The following is a 24,417-nucleotide window of genomic DNA, read 5'->3' as shown; positions in this document are numbered from 1 at the left end:
TGTTCTGCTGTAATTAATCAGTCACCATATTTTTAAAGTCAGTTGTACATATCTGATTGTGACTGTATATCTGTGGTATGTACACAGGAATCTTTTATATATAATAAATAACATATCTGCTGTAAGAATAAGGCCTGATGTGTAGTTGTGTCACAAGAAGGGAGAGTCAATGAGATGCAAATAAATTTGCAATGATGCAGATTTATGCACATTTTGTATGCAAATATATGCACTCCCTTTGCTCATTAATGGTGATTGAAATCTACGCCCTGTTTTGGTGGGCTCCTGGCTGGCAGGGCGTAGATTGTAATCACCACCGCAGCGCACATCCGCTGTTTCCGTCGCTCCCTGCCGAGCGCGCCGCTCAAACCTAGTGTCTCTCGCCACAGCTGCGCAGTCCGCTCCTGCCCACATGGCGGTGATTGACAGCACCGATCGCACAGGCGCAGTACAGAGTGACCTCCAGGTCGCTCTGACGTCATCACCAGGGACCGGGTCGGAGCTCCGGCAAACGGCTGCGGGCAGAGCTGCGGCGAGGGAGGTCCTGGGAGCTTGGGGCTGGAGGAAGCCCCCCGGTAAGTAGCGTTTATTTTATTTAAATATGCCTGACAACTCCTTTAAGTTACCTCTTCTGTAGTTAAGTTACCTCCTCTGTAGTTTTCACATGCAGTTAATTAACAGCTTGTCTTTAACCACTTCAGGACCACAGTCTTTTCGCCCCTTAAGGACCAGAGCCTTTTTCTCCATTCAGACCACTGCAGCTTTCACGGTTTATTGCTCGGTCATACAACCTACCACCTAAATGAATTTTACCTCCTTTTCTTGTCACTAATACAGCTTTCTTTTGCTGCTATTTGATTGCTGCTGCGAGTTTTAGTTTTTATTATATTCATCAAAAAATACATGAATTTTGGCAAAAAAATGACTTTTTTAATTTGCTGTGCTGACATTTTTCAAATAAAGTAAAATTTCCTATACATTTGAGCGCGAAAGTTATTCTGGTACATGTCTTTGATAAAAAAAAAACCATTCAGTGTATATTTATTGGATTGGGTAAAAGTTATAGCGTTTACAAACTATGGTGCCAAAAGTGAATTTTCCCATTTTCAAGCATCTCTGACTGTTCTGCGCACCTGTCAGGTTTCATGAGGGGCTAAAATTCCAGGATAGTACAAATACCCCCCAAATGACCCCATTTTGGAAAGAAGACATCCCAAAGTATTCAGTGAGAGGCATGGTGAGTTCATAGAAGATTTTATTTTTTGTCACAAGTTAGCGGAAAATGACACTTTCTGACAAAAAAAAGAAAAAAAAAAAGTTTCCATTTCTTCTAACTTGCGACAAAAAAAAAATGAAATCTGCCACGGACTTACTATGCTCCTCTCTGAATACCTTGAAGTGTCTACTTTCCAAAATGGGGTCATTTGTGGGGTGTGTTCACTGTCCTGGCATTTTGGGGGGTGCCTAATTGTAAGCACCCCTGTAAAGCCTAAAGATGCTCATTGGACTTTTGGCCCCTTAGCGCAGTTAGGCTGCAAAAAAGTGCCACACATGTGGTATTGCCGTACTCAGGAGAAGTAGTATAATGTGTTTTGGGGTGTATTTTTACACATACCCATGCTGGGTGGGAGAAATATCTCCGTAAATGACAATTGTTTTATTTTTTTTACACACAATTGTCTATTTATAGAGGTATTTCTCCCACTCAGCATGGGTATGTGAAAAAATACACCCCAAAACACATTATACTACTTCTCCTGAGTACGGCGATACCACATGTGTGGCACTTTTTTGCACCCTAACTGCGCTAAGGGGCCCAAAGTTCAATGAGTACCTTTAGGATTTCACAGGTCATTTTGCGACATTTGGTTTCAAGACTACTCCTCACGGTTTAGGGCCCCTAAAATGCCAGGACAGTATAGGAACCCCACAAATTACCCCATTTTAGAAAGAAGACACCCCAAGGTATTCCGTTAGGAGGATGGTGAGTTCATAGAAGAATTTTTTTTTGTCACAAGTTAGCGGAAATTGATTTTAATTGTTTTTTTTCACAAAGTGTCATTTTCCGCTAACTTGTGACAAAAAATAAAATCTTCTATGAACTCACCATACTCCTAACGGAATACCTTGGGGTTTCTTCTTTCTAAAATGGGGTCATTTGTGGGGTTCCTATACTGCCCTGGCATTTTAGGGGCCCTAAACCGTGAGGAGTAGTCTTGAAACCAAATGTCGCAAAATGACCTGTGACATCCTAAAGGTACTCATTGGACTTTGGGCCCCTTAGCGTACTTAGGGTGTAAAAAAGTGCCACACATGTGGTACCGCCGTACTCAGGAGAAGTAGTATAATGTGTTTTGGGGTGTATTTTTACACATACCCATGCTGGGTGGGAGAAATATCTCTGTAAATGACAATTGTTTGATTTTTTTTACACACAATTGTCCTTTTACAGAGATATTTCTCCCACCCAGCATGGGTATGTGTAAAAATACACCCCAAAACACAATATACTACTTCTTCTGAGTACGTGTGTGACACTTTTTTGCAACCTAGGTGCGCTAAGGGGCCTAACGTCCTATTCACAGGTCATTTTGAGGCATTTGGATTCTAGACTACTGCTCACGGTTTAGGGCCCCTAAAATGCCAGGGCAGTATAGGAACCCCACAAGTGACCCCATTTTAGAAAGAAGACACCCCAAGGTATTCCGTTAGGGGTATGGTGAGTTCATAGAAGATTTTATTTTTTGTCACAAGTTAGCGGAAAATGACACTTTGTGAAAAAAAAACCAATACATATCAATTTCCGCTAACTTGTGACAAAAAATAAAATCTTCTATGAACTCACCATACTCCTAACGGAATACCTTGGGGTGTCTTCTTTCTAAAATGGGGTCATTTGTGGGGTTCCTATACTGCCCTGGCATTTTAGGGGCCCTAAACCGTGAGGAGTAGTCTTGAACCCAAATGTCTCAAAATGACCTGTGAAATCCTAAAGGTACTCATTGGACTTTGGGCCCCTTAGCACAGTTAGGCTGCAAAAAAGTGTCACACATGTGGTATCGCCGTACTCAGAAGAAGTAGTATAATGTGTTTTGTGGTGTATTTTTACATATAACCATGCTGGGTGGGAGAAATATCTCTGTAAATGACACATTTTTGATTTTTTTTACACACAATTGTCCATTTACAGAGAGATTTCTCCCACCCAGCATGGGTATGTGTAAAAATACACCACAAAACACATTATACTACTTCTCCTGAGTATGGCGATACCACATGTGTGACACTTTTTTGCAGCCTAGGTGCGCTAAGGGGCCCAACGTCCTATTCACAGGTCATTTTGAGGCATTTGTTTTCTAGACTACTCCTCACGGTTTAGGGCCCCTAAAATGCCAGGGCAGTATAGGAATCCCACAAGTGACCCCATTTTAGAAAGAAGACACCCCAAGGTATTCCGTTAGGGGTATGGTGAGTTCATAGAAGATTTTATTTTTTGTCACAAGTTAGTGAAAAATGACACTTTGTGAAAAAAACAATAAAAATCTAATTTCCGCTAACTTTTGACAAAAAATAAAATCTTCTATGAACTCATCATACACCTAACAGAATACCTTGGGGTGTCTTCTTTCTAAAATGGGGTCACTTGTGGGGTTCCTATACTGCCCTGGCATTTTACGGGCCCAAAACTGTGAGTAGTCTGGAAACCAAATTTCTCAAAATGACTGTTCAGGGGTATAAGCATCTGCAAATTTTGATGACAGGTGGTCTATGAGGGGGCAAATTTTGTGGAACCGGTCATAAGCAGGGTGGCCTCTTAGATGACAGGATGTTTTGGGCCTGATCTGATGGATAGGAGTGCTAGGGGGGTGACAGGAGGTGATTGATGGGTGTCTCAGGGGGCGGTTAGAGGGGAAAATAGATGCAATCAATGCACTGGGGAGGTGATCGGAAGGGGGTCTGAGGGGGATCTGAGGGTTTGGCCGAGTGATCAGGAGCCCACACGGGGCAAATTAGGGCCTGATCTGATGGGTAGGTGTGCTAGGGGGTGACAGGAGGTGATTGATGGGTGTCTCAAGGTGTGATTAGAGGGGGGAAATAGATGCAAGCAATGCACTAGCGAGGTGATCAGGGCTGGGGTCTGAGGACGTTCTGAGGTGTGGGCGGGTGATTGGGTGCCCGCAAGGGGCAGATTAGGGTCTAATCTGATGGGTAACAGTGACAGGTGGTGATAGGGGGTGATTGATGGGTAATTAGTGGGTGTTTAGAGGAGAGAAGAGATGTAAACACTGCACTTGGGAGGTGATCTGATGTCGGATCTGCGGGCGATCTATTGGTGTGGGTGGGTGATCAGATTGCCCGCAAGGGGCAAGTTAGGGGCTGATTGATGGGTGGCAGTGACAGGGGGTGATTGATGGGTGGCAGTGACAGGGGGTGATTGATAGGTGATTGACAGGTGATCAGTGGGTTATTACAGGGAATAACAGATGTAAATATTGCACTGGCGAATTGATAAGGGGGGGTCTGAGGGCAATCTGAGTGTGTGGGCGGGTGATTGGGTGCCCGCAAGGGGTAGATTAGGGTCTAATCTGATGGGTAACAGTGACAGGTGGTGATAGGGGGTGATTGATAGGTAATTAGTGGGTGTTTTAGAGGAGAGAAGAGATGTAAACACTGCACTTGGGAGGTGATCTGATGTTGGATCTGCGGGCGATCTATTGGTGTGGGTGGGTGATCAGATTGCCCGCAAGGGGCAGGTTAGGGGCTGATTGATGGGTGGCAGTGACAGGGGGTGATTGATGGGTGGCAGTGACAGGGGGTGATTGATAGGTGATTGACAGGTGATCAGTGGGTTATTACAGGGAATAACAGATGTAAATATTGCACTGGCGAATTGATAAAGGGGGGGTCTGAGGGCAATCTGAGCGTGTGGGCGGGTGATTGGGTGCCCGCAAGGGGTAGATTAGGGTCTAATCTGATGGGTAACAGTGACAGGTGGTGATAGGGGGTGATTGATAGGTGATTGATGGGTAATTAGTGGGTGTTTAGAGGAGAGAATAGATGTAAACAATGGATTTGGGAGGTGATCTGATGTCGTATCTGCGGGCGATCTATTGGTGTGGGTGGGTGATCAGATTGCCCGCAAGGGGCAGGTTAGGGGCTGATTGATGGGTAGCAGTGACAGGGGGTGATTGACGGGTGATTGACGGGTGATTGACAGGTGATCAGGGGGGATAGATGCATACAGTACACGGGGGGGGGGGTCTGGGGGGGGGGGCTGGGGAGAATCTGAGGGGTGGGGGGTGATCAGGAGGGGGCAGTGGGCAGGGGGGGGGATAAAAAAAAAAATAGCGTTGACAGATAGTGACAGGGAGTGATTGATGGGTGATTAGGGGGGTGACTGGGTGCAAACAGTGGTCTGGGGGGTGGGCAGGGGGGGTGCTGAGGGGTGCTGTGGGCGATCAGGGGGCAGGGGGGGGGGGGAATCAGTGTGCTTGGGTGCAGACTAGGGTGGCTGCAGCCTGCCCTGGTGGTCCCTCGGACACTGGGACCACCAGGGCAGGAGGCAGCCAGTATAATAGGCTTTGTATACATTACAAAGCCTATTATACAATGTAAATGCGGCGATCCGGGTGGTAGTAACTACGAGCGGTGGGCGGAGCCAGTCCCCGGCGGCTGATCGCGACACGAATGACGCGATCGCCGCATAGCCACTCCCGCAGCCGCCCCCGCCGATGGGCGTATTGCGGTCGTTTGGGCCCAGTCTTTGCCGCCGCCCATCGGCTGGGGGCGGTCGGCAAGTGGTTAACTTTAGAATTCTGTAGTTATTTTAAGGATTGAAACGTTAACTTTACCTTAATTTAAAAACAGGAGCGTTAACTTTAGGTTTGCCTGAGGTAAAATGTTTCCTGAATGCAACATGCCTTATCACCATGGTGATAACTCTAGAAACATTATTAAAGACAGGAGATAAGCTTAGTGAATTGAGGCCATTGTCTGTGTAATAAGATTCACTGGAACCTCATATCAGCTGGGTTCCAGTGCATAGATCTGCACCTTTGCAGAATATGGCGCTGGCCTTTTCTATATTAGATATAAAAAAAAGCAGGGGCCTTTTTCTACAAGAGGGCAGGGCTACACGCTAGAACCCATCTGAAATGGGACTCTGGGGGAATATTATTATACAGACGACAGTGTTCTCCCCAGAATTTTTTTCCAGCTGGGTGGCATGAAATAATAGCCGCGTGGCATAAAAAAATAGCCGGGTGGGGCGAGATGAGAGAATGCAGGGCTGGTGCTTCTGTGAACACCTCTACTTACAGCATAGGAGGTTTGCCGATCACAGCCGGGTGCTCACCAAAACTAGCCGGGCTGAGCACCCGGCTTAAAAAGCCTGGGGAGAACACTGGTTGACATGCCCATGCATTCCCATTGGCAATGACAGGTTGGAATGGCTGACAGAGTAGAGTGTCAGCTTCCTCGCCAGGAGTTTTTTGTTCCCAAAAGCTGATCATATCTTAAAGAGGAACTGTAACGCCAAAACGGCCCCTGGGGGGTACTCACCTCGGGTGGGGGAAGCCTCAGGATCCTAATGAGGCTTCCCACGCCGTCCTGCGTCCCTCGGGGGTCTCGCTGTAGCCCTCCGTGCAGTCCGGGCAGCGGTGACGTCATTATTTACCTTCCTGGCTCCTGCGCAGGCGCTCTGATGCCTCTCGGCGCCGAAGTAGGCGGAAATACCCGATCGCCGTCGGGTCTGCTCTACTGCGCAGGCGCAAGTTTCCGGCGCCTGCGCAGTAGAGCGGACCCGACGGAGATCGGGTATTTCCGTCTATTTCCGTGCCGAAAGTCGCCACAGCGCCCCCGCTGGAGCCTGCAAAGGTAAATATTGAACTGACAGTCGGCACAGTCGCCGGCTGTTCGGAGGGCTGCGGCGAGACCCCCGTGGGACAGAGGACGGCGTGGGAAGCCTCATTAGGATCCGGAGGCTTCCCCCACCCGAGGTGAGTACCCCCCAGGGGAGGTTTTTGTTGTTACAGAGTCTCTTTAATATAGCTTTAAAATTCCTAAGCTTTGGCAGTGATGAAATGCCTTTTATGTTACATACTTTCAATCAACAAGATTGTTATATTTAAATTAGAGGAGCTAAATAGTCGGAGGAATCCTTAACTGAAGAGTCAGAGGATTTTTGTACCAACTTCACAACCCTGGTATTGTGACTGCCAGGCAATGTAGGAAGAACACCGCTAATGGGGAGGTGGGACCTGGGACGGAGTGCCTTTAGGGAACTATGTGACATTTGCCCACTGGGAGGTGATGAGAGATAGGGGAGCCTATGGCAAGTGCTATGGGTGTGCACCCCATTTGATACACCATAGAAGACCAGTTAAGTGTTTTGGAGCACTGTACTAGAGTACACAAATACTAGAGATTATCTAGAAATCATTGTGCCATTAAATCTGCATGATTAAAGGAAACCAGGCATAGGCATAGTGGATAGCACTCTTGACTTGCAGCAGTCCAAATCCCACCCAGAGTACAAACTGCAAGGAGTTTGTATGTTCTCCCTGTGTCTGCGTGGGTTTCCTCTGGGCACTCTGGTTTCCTCCCACATACCAAAAACACACAGATAAGTTAATTGGCTTCCCCTATGTTGGACATATGAGTATGGTAGGGATTAGATTGTGAGCTCCTCTGGGGTACAGTTGGTAACAAGACTATGTACTGTGTAAAGCCCTAAGGAAGATGTCTGAGCTAAATACATTTTTAGAATCCAAATAATAAAATATAATAATAATAATCTCCATCAAGCCACCTAAAATCAGTACTGAAGTATTGCACACTTGTTGGCAAATGTTCTCCTTTGTTTTGCGCTCTTGCTCCAAAGTGGAGGAATCAGTGCCACAGTCATGGTGGTGGTGGGTGCCAAATGTCTTGCATGTGTCAGAGCACAGTATAGTGTGACTATTCTAAACATTTTTTTTTTTTTACCAGTATAAGGCTTTATTTAAAGTTCAAAAAGGCACAAGTTACAGGACATTGCAACAGTTAAATACAGTAAGGTTCATCGTAGAGAGACACATAAGTTCCATCACAAAATATAAACTGGTATAAACATGTTGCTGGGAACCCTGTAAATTGCTCCTGTTTCCTGCAGACCATTTGAAAGTCTGCCTGTAGGAGCATTTCACTCTGCTGCTGTAAACAAACTGACAGCTGAGGGCACATTCCTAGAACCTCCGTAAATAAATGGTCTTGCAATATCCTAACCATAGATACCGCTGGAACCTATGCTATCTTACAGAAAGACTGATACTTGTACTGTTATGTCACATTGTTATAACCCTGTAGGTTTCATTAACAGACTCGGGCCGTATGCATAGTTGGACATCCTGGGAATTCTCGCCTTTGGCTGAGAGCACTTTTCACAGTCACATGTATTTGCAATGAATTTTTGTAATCTAGGTCATATTGATTAATATTGCGCTTTGTAGTTTAAGCATAATCTGATATGAGATTAGTATACTGTCAACTTAAATTCATTTACAGTACATGTAAATACAGTACAGTAATATGACTGTTTACTCATTGGCAGAATCTGCTCCCTGGCATCTGCCTCATTTAAATGTACTGTATTGTAAATGAAGCAAGGGCCTACAAAGATGTCAATTTCTTAATTTTGCTTGTATAGTCTGGGCCCAAGGACTAGTACAGGTAGTCCCCGACTTATGAATTACCCAGCAATATGAATGCCCAAAAATATGTGAAATGTGAATCTGTGGGAACAAATCAAAAACACATTTTTTTTCAAAAAGCCCTTTTAGTTTTTGAGAAAATCAATTTCTAAGAAAAAACGTTTTTTTTTAACTGATAAAATGACATTTTGCTGCGGTACACTGAGGGTGGTGGCACAGAGGGGGAAATGCATGGGGAACAGAGGAGGTACGGGGGGCATAGAGGAGGTACAGAAGACAAAAATGGTGCAGTGTTTCAACTTATGGACATATTCAGGTTAAGAAAGAACCTACAGTCCCTATCTCAATTGTTAACTGGGGACTACCTGTATACAAGGATGGTGAAACTACATGATTACTACAGGGATTAACTTGAATGCCAGTGCTGTACATTTAACCAGAGAAGGCTATTCATTTAGGCAGTTGGGGTTGGTGGTTGATATGTGGATAACAACTGGCTAAAACCATCTCGTGCAACATCTGGCAGGCGGATGTCCTCCACATAGGTTTAGGTGAATTAGATATAGCCTTATTAAATCATAACATCACTACCACGAGTCTATACTATGAAAACTACATCCACAGCTGCTAACAGGCGGTAAATCCAGTGGTGAATGTTGCACCTGGCGGTTTTGAAATGGTGTCAATACTGCTTCTCAACCAACTTGGTTGACCTCCTTCGACTGCTTAGCATTTGTATGCAGTTGGCCAGCACAGTTGTCAAGCATCTTATAGCAATCTGCTCAAAATCTGACAAATGTTTGTCATACACACACAACAGATGTTAGGCAGCTAAAAGTAGTTATAGAATCCGGTTCATGACTCCTTTCTTCCACCTGAGGGAATTTCCTGTAAACATTCTTTCTAAGTGCTAGTCAACTGCTTTACATGTGTTTTCTAGGTGTTCTCAATGCAATTGGTAACAGCTCTTACTCAATTTTATTGCAGTGGTTGAGCCAAAACATTGCTCAACAAAGCATTTGTCCAACAAATGTAACGTTTTTAAATTGCCCTCCAATTGCGAAGTTGATGAACCATGTACAAATGCTGAACTCGGCCTCATGTGGGTGCTAACGCACAATTTACTTACATAAGATAGCCCATGGTTGGTAAGCCCTCAGGCGCATTGTAACCATCTGGTTCAACTCAGAGTTGTTGCCAGTACTATAGCAAAGGAATATGTAGACGCTGCAAAGGCGACAGGCCTCCCTCCCTTAGTGCGTCCTTTCTTCTTGATCTTGCAACCCCACCCTTCCCATGAACTATCTCGGACTTGAGTCGCTGGGTCTCTGTAAAATTGCATGATCATGCATCTTATCCCCTGTTTATATGTTGTATAACCATGTTCTACCTCTCTGTCTGACACCCCATGTAAACCTTGTATATTGTCCAGTGCTGCGTAATATGTTGGCACTTTATAAATACAATAAATAAGAAAAAGGGTGGAAACCGAGCAAAGAAAAAAGTTAATAAAAACATGTTTCCCTAATATCACGGTATTACTATGTACAATTGAAATGGTTAATAAGATAGTAATGGTTTTCAACTGATACATATTTAATGTTCGTTTTATGCACCTATTGTGAAATTGCAGTTTGTCAGTATAATTTTAAAAAATGCTGTTTATCAAATGAAACAGCACAATTCCTTTAAAATATTTTGATCATTTACCACACTATTACAGAATGTGTGAAAATCTTAGAAAATATACAATAAAATATTGTTTACTGCATGATGTAAATTACCAAACATGTTTTATTTTTACCGAGAAGCTTTAAGTGAATTGAAGCCCTTGAGTGTAAACGTGTAGCCATTGTCACCTATAAGACAATTGGTTCATGAAATAATATTCAGAATTATTATTATGCAGTATTATATTCAGCATCTACGTTCCCTACAGATTTGTTGTAAATGCACTAAAAATACTATGCCTGTTGAATACAGAGGTGTCGTCCACCAATATGGTTCAGACAGGGCATGAAGATTGTATAATAGAGGAAGGTTCTCCCTATGTCCCCTGCACATTTTTTTTAAAGTATTATCCAAAGAATAGTACAAATCTGCCATCATACAGCATACCAAATCGAACAAGTATGAGAAATGCATAACATGCCCACAAGGGCCATAAAAGAAGAGGATAAGTACACTCCAGAGATTGATCACTAAAACACAGCATAAAGATTAAGCCAACAAAATATAAATTAACTGGGGGAACACCAAGCTGACTAGGATGACCAAACATTGTTGACCACCTCCTCTTGTTTGGTCAGTGAGGAGGTGATCTTTTCCATCCAATAGAATTTGTTCATTTTATGGGTTAGAGCAGGGAGAGGGATGGTATGAGACCTCCATTCCTTAGCAATGATAGCCAGGGAGAGGGATAGTATGAGACCTCTATTCCTTAGCATTGATAGTTTTGGCTGCATTGCAGAAGTGAACAAGTTGCCTATTCTGTTTAGTGAGGTAGGAAACCCTTTTTTGCTGAACAGGTATATTATCCCCTGCACATTTTTAAGACTGAATTCTAAGCAGCAGCCATAATAGTGTGATGTAAACTGCTTCATCCAGCTGCTAAACAAACATAATTAGTGACCCTTTAAACTTTTCAGCACACCAGCAGGGTTTTCTCAGCCAAACAGAAGTGTTCTGCCTTCAACTTGCTTTTCAGGACATCAGGCTAAATTTGACTCGCTGTTTATCTGCCTAATTTTATTAGATAACAGCTCTAGTTTTTCAACACTTGCAACACAGGAAAATATAAAGGGACGTTAGACAATTTCTTCGTAGGACTAGTTCTACAGTGCATGCGGAAAGTATTCACAGCGCATCACTTTTTCCACATTTTGTTATTTCACAGTCTTATTCCAAAATGGATTAAAATATTGAAGACATTACAAAAATTTACTTGAGGTCTTGGCAAATTTATTAAAAATAAAAAAAATAAACTGAGAAGTCACATGTACATAAGTATTTACAGCATTTGCTCAATACTTTGTCCATTCACTTTTGGCAGCAATTACCATCACAAGTCTTTTCGAATATGATGCCACAAGCTTGGCACACCTATCCTTGGGCAGTTTCCACCATTCCTTTTTGCAGCACCTCTCAAGCTCCATCAGGATGGATGGGAAGTGTCTGTGCACAGCCATTTTAAGATCTGTTCAATCAGATTCAAGTCTGGGCTCTGTCTGGGCCACTTAAGGATATTCACAGAGTTGTCCTGAAGCCACTCTTTTGATATTTGGGCTGTGTGCTTAGGTTCGTTGTCCTGCTGAAAGATGAACCGTTACCCCAGTGTGTGTTTGAGAGCGCTCTGGAGCAGGTTTTTATCCAGGATGTCTATGTACAATGCTGCAGTCTTCTTTCACTTTATCTTAACCGGCCTCCCAGTTCCTGCCGCTGAAAAAATCCCCACATCACGATGCTGCCACCATCATGCTTCACTATAGGGATGGTATTGGCATTTTGGCAAACTATAGGAGGGCTGCAATGTGCCTTTTACTAAGGAGTGGCTTCGTCTGGCCACTTTACCATACATGCCTGATTGGTGGATTGCTGTAGAGATGGTTGTCCTTCTGAAAGGTTCTCCTCTCTCCAAAAAGACCTCTGGAGCTCTTTCAGAGTGGCCATCCGGTTCTTTGTCACCTCCCTGACTAAGGCCATTCCCCCCCGATTGCTCAGTTTAGATGGCTGGCCAACTCCAGAAAGAGTTCTGGTGGTTTTGAACTTCTTCCACTTACGGATGGTGGAGGCTACTGTGCTCATTTGGACCTTCAAAGCAGCAGAAATTTGTCTGTAACCTTCCCTGGATTTGTGCTTTGAGCCAATCCTTGTCTCAGAGGTCTATAGACAATTCTTTTAACTTCATGCGTGGTTTGTGCTCTGATATGAACTGTCAAGTGTGGGACCTTTTATATTGACAGGTCTTACAAAATCATGTGCAATCAACTGAATTTACCACAGGTGGACTCCAATTAAGTTACAGAAACATCTCAAGGATGATCAGGGGAAACAGGATGCACCTGAACTCAATTTTGAGCTTCATGGCAAAGGCTGTGAATACTTATGTACATATGCTTTCTCATTTTTTTTTTTTCATTCTTAATAAATTTGCCAATACCTTAAGAAAACATTTTGTCACATTGTCATTGAGTGTTATATGTAGAATTCTGAGGAAAAAAATGAATTTAATCCATTTTGGAATAAGGCTGTAATATAACAAAATGTGGAAAAAGTAATGCGCTGTGAATACTTTCCGGATGCACTGTATATGTACCCATGTTTATCTCATTATCTCATGTCAGAGTTACAGTGATGTGAGAAACTATTTGCCCCCTTCCGGATTTCTTATTCTTTTGCATGTTTGTCACACTTAAATGTTTCTGCTCATCAAAAACCGTTAACTATTAGTCAAAGATAACATAATTGAACACAAAATGCAGTTTTAAATGATGGTTTTTATTATTTAGTGAGAAAAAAACCTCCAAATCTACATGGCCCTGTGTGAAAAAGTGATTGCCCCCCTTGTTAAAAAATAACTTAACTGTGGTTTATCACACCTGAGTTCAATTTCTGTAGTCACCCCCAGGCCTGATTACTGCCACACCTGTTTCAATCAAGAAATCTCTTCAATAGGAGCTATCTGACACAGAGAAGTAGACCAAAAGCACCTCAAAAGCTAGACATCATGCCAAGATCCAAAGAAATTCAGGAACAAATGAGAACAAAAGTAATTGAGATCTATCAGTCTGGTAAAGGTTATAAAGCCATTTCTAAAGCTTTGGGACTCCAGCGAACCACAGTGAGAGCCATTATCCACAAATGGCAAAAACATGGAACAGTGATGAACCTTCCCAGGAGTGGCCGGCCGACCAAAATTACCCCAAGAGCGCAGAGAAAACTCATCCGAGAGGCCACAAAAGACCCCAGGACAACATCTAAAGAGCTGCAGGCCTCACTTGCCTCAAGGTACTGAGGCATAAGAAAGAGACTGGGCAAAAACGGCCTGCATGGCAGATATCCAAGGCGCAAACCACTTTTAAGCAAAAAGAACATTAAGGCTTGTCTCAATTTTGCTAAAAAACATCTCAATGATTGCCAAGACTTTTGGGAAAATACCTTGTGGACCGACGAGACAAAAGTTGAACTTTTCGGAAGGTGCGTGTCCCGTTACATCTGGCGTAGAAGTGACACAGCATTTCAGCAAAAGAACATCATACCAACAGTAAAATGTGGTGGTAGTGTGATGGTCTAGGGTTGTTTTGCTGCTTCAGGACCTGGAAGGCTTGCTGTGATAGATGGAACCATGAATTCTACTGTCTACCAAAAAATCCTGAAGGAGAATGTCCGGCCATCTTTTCGTCAACTTAAGCTGAAGCGATCTTGGGTGCGTCAGCAGGACAAACCTACTGTTTTGACACACCAGCAAATCCACCTCTGGATGGCTGAAGAAAAACAAAATGAAGACTTTGGAGTGGCCTAGTCAAAGTCCTGACCTGAATCCTATTGAGATGTTGTGGCATGACCTTAAAAAGGCGGTTCATGCTAGAAAACCCTCAAATAAAGCTGAATTACAACAATTCTGCAAAGATGAGTGGGCCAAAATTCCTCCAGAGCGCTGTAAAAGACTTGTTGCAAGTTATCGCAAACGCTTGATTGCAGTTATTGCTGCTAAGGGTGGCCCAACCAGTTATTAGGTTCAGGGGGCAATTTCTTTTTCACACAGGGCCATGTAGGTTTGGAGTTGTTTTTTTCTCACTAAATAATAAAAACCATCATTTAAAACTGCATCTTGTGTTCAATTATGTTATCTTTGACTAATAGTTAATGGTTTTTGATGTGCAGAAACATTTAAGTGTGACAAACATGCAAAAGAATAAGAAATCAGGAAGGGGGCAAATAGTTTTTCACATCACTGTATATTGATGATCAGAGGGCTGGTCTGCTCTCTCCACATATATTCCTGCCCAGGCTTATTACTAGTAAAGTTTTTTTTTTCTGTGACTGTTGTGTGATAATTTTATAGGCCCCTGATAAAAAAACGTAAATACAACCTTATATTAATATTTTGCTTTTTTTTAACTTTAACATTTTTGTAGTTTATTTAGTTTCATAATGGTTTAATAAGAGTTGACGTAGTCCGTGCAAAGAAGCTCAAAAAGAGTTTTCATCATAATCTGGTAACATGCGACACCAAGGAATAAAAACAGTAGGTGTCAAAGAAGTTAAAACACAGCTGGGTGAAGAAAACTCAAAAAAGATACTAGACCTTATTCTCAAAAAAGGAAAAGCTCCTAAACAAAATGTGTTTTATATGATAAACTGAAATAGGCCGTGTAGCTTAGGCCCTGTATGTTGGCATACTCCAAACACAAGCATGTTTTTTGACAATGATCCATTTGGTCATGGGTGATTGCCAACATCCTTTCATAGATAATGGGTCTATGGACTCTATGTATTACAAGGTCAAGGACCAGTCTGGGTTGCTTCCACTGAGAGGTCAGGTAAGATTTTACAGCTACAGTGCTGCCCATAATTATTCATGCCCCTGACAAATATTGATTTTAAGTTACTTTTACTCAACCATGAAGTCCTTTTTTGATGGAAATGACATAGCTGTCTCTCAAAAGATTATTTTTTTATACCCTTCTCAATAATCAATAGAAAGGCCTTTATTGGCTATTACAGCAATCAAATGCTTCCTATGCATGTCTCCACAGGTATTTTTGCCCATCCATTTTTAGCCATGAGCTCCAAATCTTTCAGATAAGAGGGTCTTCTTGCCATCACCCAGATTGTTTGCTCCCTCCACAGATTCTCAATTGGATTCAAGTCAGGACTCTGACTGGGCCACTCCAAAACGTTAATATTGTTGTCTGCTTACCATTTCTTCACCACTATTGCTGTGTGTTTTGGGTCATTGTCATGTGGAAACGTCCACTGGTACCCAAGGCCAAGTTTCTCTGCAGACTGCTTGATGTTGTCATTGAGAATCCTCATGTATTGCTCTTTTTTCTTGGTGCTGTTTACTGTGATTAGGTTACCTGGTCCATTGACTGAAAAACACCCCCAAAACATTAGGTTCCCACCACCATATTTGACAGTGGGGATGGTGTTCTTTGGGTTGAAGGCTTCTCCTTTTTACGCCAAATGAAGGAAAAATCATTGTGACCAAACAATTCAAATTTGTTTCATCTGACCATTACACAGAAGACCAGAAGTCTTCTTCTTTGTTCAGATGAGCATTTGCAAAGGCCAAGCGAGCTTTTGTGCCTTATCTGGAGAAGTGGAGTCCTCCTTGGTCTGCGTTTGTGGAACCCAGAAGTGTGCAGTGTCCGTTGGATTGTCTGCCTTGAGACATTGCCACCAGCAGAGCCCAGATTCACCAGGATGGTCTTGGTGGTGATACTTGGATTATTTTTCACCTCTCTCTCTATCCTCCTGGCCAGCACAGGTGTCACTTTTGGCTTCCGACCACGTCCTCCTGAGATTTTCCACAGTGCGGAACGTATTTTTTAATAATACTTTGCACTGTAGCCACTGGAACATGAAAACATTTAGAAATGGCCTTGTAGCCCTTTCCTGGCTTGTGAGCAGCCACAATGTGGCAGCCACAGGTTCTCACTGAGCAGAGAGCTGCTGTTTTTCACCTGTTGAGTTGATAAACAGCTGTTCCAAATCAATCAGGGTAATTAGGATGCTTTAGAACAGCTTGGACTATTTGGAATGGTATAGAACAGTGCTGTCCAACTTCATGGGCATGGAGGGCCATTTTTTTTTCAGACCCCATGGTGGAGGGCCCTGAGCTGTGAGGCAGCGCCAGCCGGGGGACACAGGAGAGTGCACCATATGAGGTTGCAGGCATGGTGCCCATAGTGCAAGCCATGCCTGCAGCTCAGGGAGATGAGCAGGCCGCAGCAGGAGGCCTGGCGGGCCACCAGTTGGACAGCGCTGGTATAGAACTTTGAATTTTCCCGCAGACTGACAGTTTGTGAAGGGTATCAATAATTTTGGACTGGACACTTTTTGCTCAAATGTAAATAAAAGCTGAGAAATGTTTATTTTTCCACAATAATGCCTCTTGTATGTCTTCTTATTATCTTTTGGGAGACACCTGTGTCATTTCCCATCAAAACATTTCTTAAAAAGGTAACTTTCAGATAAAATTTGCCAGGGGTATGAATAATTATGGGCAGCACTGTATGGAAATAAGTTGAGTGAGACAATGAGCCGGATATTTTAGTGCTTGCTTTTTTTTGTCCCAAGGGTGTAATCGGGTGGTGTTTAGTAAACGCCCACTGGAGGACCTGAGATATTAGATTTCTCTCTTTTGGTTTGAAAAGAAGAGTCTTTGGGGCCTTCCCACCATATGTGATACAGGGTGCCCTCCACTCTTCATTACCTGAAACAGTTGCTGTTTGAGGAGGACACCCTGTATAGCCTGGAGGGAGTCATATAGTTTTGATGCAATAATCTAACATTGGTTTAATGGGTTGAGTAATGTAAGCTACCCTTTATTAGGGTCTTGAAGCAAGGGTACCAGCTAGAAGAGCAGAACAGGAAGGTAGTTTGCAAGTCATGTGACCTGAACTAAAGATGTAAACTTTTAAGAGGATTATTCTCATTAATGCAATTATCAAATCAACCAATCACATGGCAGTTGCTTCAATGCATTTAGGGGTGTGTTCCTGGTCAAGACAATCTCATGAACTCCAAACTGAATGTCAGCATGGGAAAGAAAGGTGATTTAAGCAATTTTGATCTGGCATGGTTGTTGGTGCTAGATGGGCCAGTCTGAGTATTTCACAATCTGCTCAGTTACTGGGATTTTCACGCACAATAATTTCTTGAGTTTACAAAGAAGGGTGTGAAAAGGGAAAAACATCCAGTGTGCGGCAGTCCTGTGGGCGAAAATGCCTTGTTGATGCTAGAGGTCAGAGGAGAATGAGCCGACTGATTCAAACTCAAGAGCAACGTTGACTGAAATAACCACTCGTTACAACCGAGGTATGCCGCAAAGCATTTGTGAAGCCACAACACGCACAACCTTTAGGATCCATTTCAAAATCCTGTGCTTGGCCTACAAATCTGTGCACAAGACCTGCCCGACCTACATCTCTGATCTGGTCCACAGGCACATACCAGCTCGTCCCCTCTGATCCTCCAATGACCTGTTCCGAATCGCACCACACATCTCAGTCGCATGCACGATTGCAGGACTTCACCAGGGCTGCCCCCACTCTCTGGAACTTGCTCCCACCAGCCATCAGACTCGCCCCCACCTTTAATACCTTCAAACAAGCTCTCAAGACTCACCTTTTCATGCTCGGATACCACCCTACACCAGCACCATAATATGTTCTGTTAGACACCCTCTCAACAGATGCACCTATTGTCTCCACCCCCACCCTTTAGATTGTAAGCCTCTGGCAGGGCCCTCCTCCCTAGTGTTTCCAGCAATCTTACTGACAATCACCCCTCTTGTGGACTAGAACAGTCTCTATTTTGACCTGGCACTGTACTGTTATCAAATCATTTGCATGATCTTGTTTTGTTGTGAGTTTTCTGTATGTCCTACCTTGTATGTTAACCCATTTATCTATTGTGCAGCACTGCGTAATATGTTGGCGCTTTATAAATACATTAAATAATAATAATAACCTTGAGGCGGATGGGCTACAACAGCAGAAGACCCCACTGGGTACCACTCATCTCCACTATAAATAGGAAAAAGAGGCTACAATTTGCAGGAGCTCACCAAAATTAGACAGTTGAAGACTGGAAAATTTTGCCTGGTCTGATGAGTCTCGGTAAAGTCAGAATTTGGCGTAAACAGAATGAGAACATGGATCCATCATACCTTGTTACCACTGTGCAGGCTGATGGTGGTGGTGTAATGGTGTGGGGGATGTTTTCTTGGCACACTTTAGGCCCCTTAGTGCCAATTGGGCATTGTTTAAATGCCACAGGCGACCTGAGCATTGTTTCTGACCATGTCCATCCCTTCATGACCTCTTATGGCTACTTCCAGCAGGATAATGCATCATGTCACAAAGCTTGAATCATTTCAAATTGGTTTCTTGAACATGACAATGTTCACTGTACTAAAATGGCCCCCACAGTCACCAGATCTCAACCCGATAGTGCATCTTTGGGATGTGATGAAATGGGAGCTTCGTGCCCTGGATGTGCATCCCACAAATCTCCATCAACCGCAAGATGCTATCCTATCAATATGGGCCAACATTCTAAAGAATGCTTTCAGCTCCTTGTTGAATCAATGCCACATAGAATTAAGGCAATTCTGAAGGCAAAAGGGGGTCAAACACCGTATTAGTATGGTGTTTCTAATAATCCTTTAGGTGAGTGTATAATGGGGGGGTTAACTTCTGAGCGCTCTTGTCAAGGTAACTATAGGCAGACTGAAAGCCCTGAGTTTAGATTGTGTCTGCATGTTTGTGCATGGTCTGAGTCTGGCGATGGACATTATACTCAATAATCTTCAGATAGTAGGCCATTTAACACCTGTAGAGGAAACACACTGTAAAGCAATGTCTGTAGGGGCCTGAGAAAACTTCAGCCAAAAGTTTGACTATATAGCTCTGAGTGGAGTTTCTCAATTCACTACTGGGCAATGTTGCCATAGAAACATGCCTCTTAGCTTAAAGAATCATATCGGGTTTTTGACTGCGAAGATCTTTCATCATGATAATGAAATATATTTATTGCAGCAGATGGCTGACCAATATCAGCTGCTTCAGCTGACCAAATTATTATGTCTCTGGGTACCTTAATATCATTGAGACAGCTGGTCATCTTCTGTAGACTGAAATATTGAGGCTGTGGCTAGCTCAATATCTGCTCAGCATGCAGAGTAGGTGCTTTAGTTTTCTTTTATTAAGAGAGATAGCCTAGGCTGGAAATGCTAGTCTGTCCTTGGCCTCAAGTTGAAATCTGCATTTTGGTTTGTTGTTAGCAATTAAACTCCTTTGAGTCATCAAGGCCTTCCTTTCTGGGTATAGGATTGTGCTCTGTTGAACATTAGACTGTATTTGGCTGTGGTAGCTGCTCTGTGCATATTGAACGGCTGTGACAGCAAGAGGTGGAGCTACAGCTGGACTGTGCCGTCTCCTCTGCCTCTCTCCTGTATCATCCTCCTTGTGACACTGGTAGTATCTCACGTATGCTATGTCTACAGATATACAGTCGATATATTCAGTAAGTACATAATATAGTGTTGGTGATCTGCACAGCAGGATAGATCGGGCTCTGAATGGTTTTGCATTTATTGTATTTACAGGGTGAATTAGCAGAACTTCCACACTGACAAGCTGTGTGTAAATATTGTGGTTTCCTGTTCACTCCTGGAGTATTCTAGTAGTCTTGCACTAGAATCCTGCAGTTAAGACTGTGATTACTCTTCCAGTAATGTCTGTCTAAAGTTGATTACAACTGTGGGAGCAAGCTGAACATTTTATTACTGCTGATTCTTCCTAAACCCTCCTACACATGGGGAGAAAAAAATCAGAACCAACAATGAGCGTCTCATCTTTCAAATGTCGTTTAAAAATCTAAAGCTGAAGTGACGGCTTAATTGAATGATAAACGAACAATCATAGATGATGCTCAGGCATTTCGAACGACCAACATGATGGGTCACTGTGGCAGATAATCATTCACCATCAGCAGTCTGTACAGAGCTCAGAGTCGGGACAAGGTCCTCTAGCACCAAAGGCTGAGACACCAAATGGTGCCTCTCCATCCCTTCCACCCCAGCCGTCACACACTGATTGCTATTAGATTGAGAAACCCCCTAACTCCTTAATCTCTAGTTATCTGGCTTGCAGTCACTGCCATGTATCCCCTTTTCTTATTTCTCAATGCTTCAAACACAATAGGGGAATGATAGCTGAGTGAGTTGTGCGCCCCTCCTACACTGCATCGTTGAACAATCCTATTGGTTCTCAGTCGTTTGGTATTTTGGTTGCAGTCTTCTGCTGTCGTTCACATTACATCATTTAACATCTGCTGAATTTGATTGTAGAACTATCGTTCATTGGTCGTCTTACCCAATTTTATATTTTGGTGTACAGTATATGTAGCTTAATACTGCATCAGTCTGTAGCTTAATTATATGCATCCAATGTTTCAGATTATTACACATGAACAGAACTGTGACGTGTACTGGTTTTCACTGCCGTTAAATGATCTTGTCTAGATACATTTGCATCATTCATGGATTGAAAGGTTACTATAGACAGAAGATTATTGTCCCCTGATATCTGTTTTTATGAGTACTGGGTGGCAGGTTGTGGGCTATGAGCATTGCCAGGAGACCTCCTTATGCTACCAAAGTATAAGAAATATCTGGGTGTTGGACTTTTCATAACATTAGCCCCAAGTCTGTCCATCATGCTTTTTAATATTACTATATTTATATACTTCGCTCATCCTCTTCTGGAGGCTTTTACAGAGTATATAGCCATGTCACTAACTATCGCTCTGTCCCTGAAACTAGCTCATAACCCTACCATAGTCCTAGTTTATATCCTTATTATACATAGTCTGTTGCCAATTTTGGGGGAACTAATTAAATTATCTGTATATTTCGGGGGGAAATGTGGGAGGAAACTGGAATGCCCAGAGGGAACCCACGCAAGCGCAGGGGGAACATGCAAACTCCATAGATAGTGTTCTGGCCCAGAGAACAGGCTGGTCCTCAACTCATCCAAAACTGTGGAGATGATTGTGGATTTCAGGAAGCATGCCCCTCCCCCCCCCCCCCACCAATCTCTATCGATGGCACCGAGGTCGAGAGAGTAGCCAGCGTTCACCTTCTGGGCACCACCATCTCCAAAGACCTGAGCTGGAAGGAAAACACAGCCTTGATCCAGAAGAAAGCACAGCAGAGGCTTTTCTTCCTCCGCCAACTGAAGAAGTTTGGCATGGCTCAAGATCTACTGACGTGCTTTTACACCGCCACCATCGAGTCCGTCCTCTGCTCCTCCATCCTAGTCTGGTACGCTGGCTCCTCCACCAGAGACAGATACAAACTCCAGAGGGTCATTAGATCGGCGGAGAGAATCATCGGCAGACCTCTACTTTCGCTTGACCTCCTCCACAACTCCAGGCTACGCTCAAGAGCACGGAGGATTGCTGGCGACCCCTCTCACCCTGGCCAGCGGTTCTTCAGCAGACTTCCGTTAGACCGTAGGTTTCGGGCCATCGCCACCAAAACCTCTAGGCACAGGAACTCTTTCTTCCCCTCAGCTGTCACCCTCCTGAACTCATTAACTCGCTCTGAGCCCAGCACTGGAGCAACATTGTGTTCCAGAACTGCACCCTGTTCATGAACTAATTATGAATCTGGACTTCTGCTTTAGCCGTTTTTGGTTTATGTGCTCTTCCTTTTGTTTTTATCTATGACTCTCTGTTACTGTATGCCCTCTGTTATCTATAGTCTTATCCTTTATCCGTGAAATTGTACGTGCCAAATCCAATTCCGAGCACGACCCTGTCGTGCCTGGCGAATAAAAATGATTCTGATTCTGACAAGAGAAGTCCTGACAGCTAAACACAACACTTGTAGAGCACAGAGATATCTCACAGACATTGGGCAAAAAGACTATGCAATCAAAAAAAAAAAAAAGAAAAGATCCCATCTGTGTATCAAATGATAGGCTGAACAATACTGATTGCAACATGAAAAAACCTTTATTGAAGAAAACACTCTGACATTAAAAACAGTTAAAAACATAAAATTCCCTGATCATGATTGTAATCAGTACCCCTGCTGTAAAAATATAGATATGTACTTCCAAGTTGTAGGTACAACCCCAGAAGAAGGAAAAAAAAAAGGGGGAAGGTTGCCCAGAAGCAAAGATTCTTATGTGCAAAATGTGCCAGTGCACAAAAAAATAAAACAAATTTATAACAAACAAAAAAAATCAAAAACAAATTTGTGAATAAAAATTATATAGTGAAAAAAAAGTTTAAAAATGAAAAATAATTGGGCATGCAAAGTGACCTGTGCATAAGCCCATGCATAAAAATGTATTCCAATGCATGGGTAATGAGATCATATAAAAATATATATATGTGGTGAAAAGAAAGTTTGGAAATGAAAAATAGCTGGGCATTCAAAGTGGCCTGGGCACAAGCCCATGCATGAAAATGTATTCCAATGCATGGGAAATGAGAGTCGCTGCTTCTGACTGTTCCATAGCATTATATCTATATTTGTATTCCAATGCATGGGAAATGAGAGTTGCTGCTTCTGACTGTTCCATAGCAATATATATATATATATATATTATATATATTGCTATGGAACGGTCAGAAGCAGCGACACTCATTTCCCATGCATTGGAATACATTTTCATGCATGGGCTTGTGCCCAGGCCACTTTGAATGGGCCTAGTGGGCCATTTATATGGATACACCTTAATTGTTGTTCTTGTAAAATTCCCAATAAGTTTGATGTCACATGACCCTCTTCCTATTGAAAAAACAAAAGTTGGATTCAAAACGGCCAACTTCAAAATGGCCGCCATGGTCACCACCCATCTTGAAAAGTTTCCCCCCTCACATATGCTAATGTGCCACACACAGGAAGTTAATATCACCAACCATTCCCATTTTATTAAGGTGTATCCATATAAATGGCCCACCCTGAGTGTGTGTATATGGCCTCTTGCACACTGCTTGCGATTCCGATTCAGATTCCGCTTTTGAATCAGTTTTTACATCCGATTCAGATTCAGATTTGCAGTGTGCAGGGAGCAAACTGCAAATCAGAATCTGAATCGGATGTAAAAACTGATTAAAAAGCGGAATCTGAATCGGAATCGCGTGCAGTGTGCAAGAGGCCTAAATGTGTGCATATGTATGTATGTATGTATGTATGTATCTCTCTCTCTCTCTCTCTCTCTCTCTCTCTCTCTCTCTCTCTCTCTCTCAAGTTGAACAACCAAAAAAAAAGTTGCTTGCTATTGTTCAGGGCTGGTTCATATTGGGGTGATTCTTCAGCACTTTGCTGATTGCTGGCGATCAGCAAAACGCTGTTACAATGTATCCCTATAGATACATTCATAATGCAGCGATTGCGATTTCGATTAATCTAAAACGCACTGCATGCAGCGTTTTGAGGGTGATTGCTCTGTGATTTTTTTCCTTCTATTAAACGTGAATCACAAGTGCAAATCGCACTGAATCGCAAGATTTTGCCCACAAATCACGATCGCGGTGCCGAAATGCGATCGCAGGCAAAGCGCCAAGTGTGAACCAGCCCTCACACAACTGATAAGACGTCAATCCAACTGTTGGATTTACATCTTATCAGTCTTATCAGTTGTGTTAACAATAGCAAGCAAATTTATTTTTTTTTGGTTGTTCAACTTGTTTCACAACAAAAGTTGTTTGAGAATTGCATAAAAGACCACGGTTCAGTGTGTGTATGGGGCTTCAATGGGGCTCACAATCTTGTGTAGTGTATGTATCATAGTCAAGGGCCAATTTAGGGGGAAGTCAATTAATTTATCTGTACGCCACTGTGCTGCCCACCATGCTGTCTGAATAACACCAGAAGCAAACATGCAGCTAATCTTGTCAGATCTGACAATAATGTCAGAAACACCTGATCTGCTGCATGCTTGTTCTGGACTATGGCTAAACGTATTAGAGGTAGAGG

At 43.0% G+C, this 24,417-nt stretch overlaps 1 protein-coding gene across 2 annotated transcripts in view; it reads left to right on the top strand.

Moving 5' to 3' along the window:
- Positions 1 to 24,417, top strand: part of TCAIM (T cell activation inhibitor, mitochondrial) — an 81,199-nt gene that overhangs the window by 13,600 nt on the left and 43,182 nt on the right. The window lies entirely within an intron of this gene.

This window comes from Hyperolius riggenbachi, chromosome 5, assembly GCF_040937935.1.
Source record: "Hyperolius riggenbachi isolate aHypRig1 chromosome 5, aHypRig1.pri, whole genome shotgun sequence".
Classification (NCBI taxonomy): domain Eukaryota; kingdom Metazoa; phylum Chordata; class Amphibia; order Anura; family Hyperoliidae; genus Hyperolius; species Hyperolius riggenbachi.
This window is presented reverse-complemented; position numbering and strand designations above follow the sequence as displayed.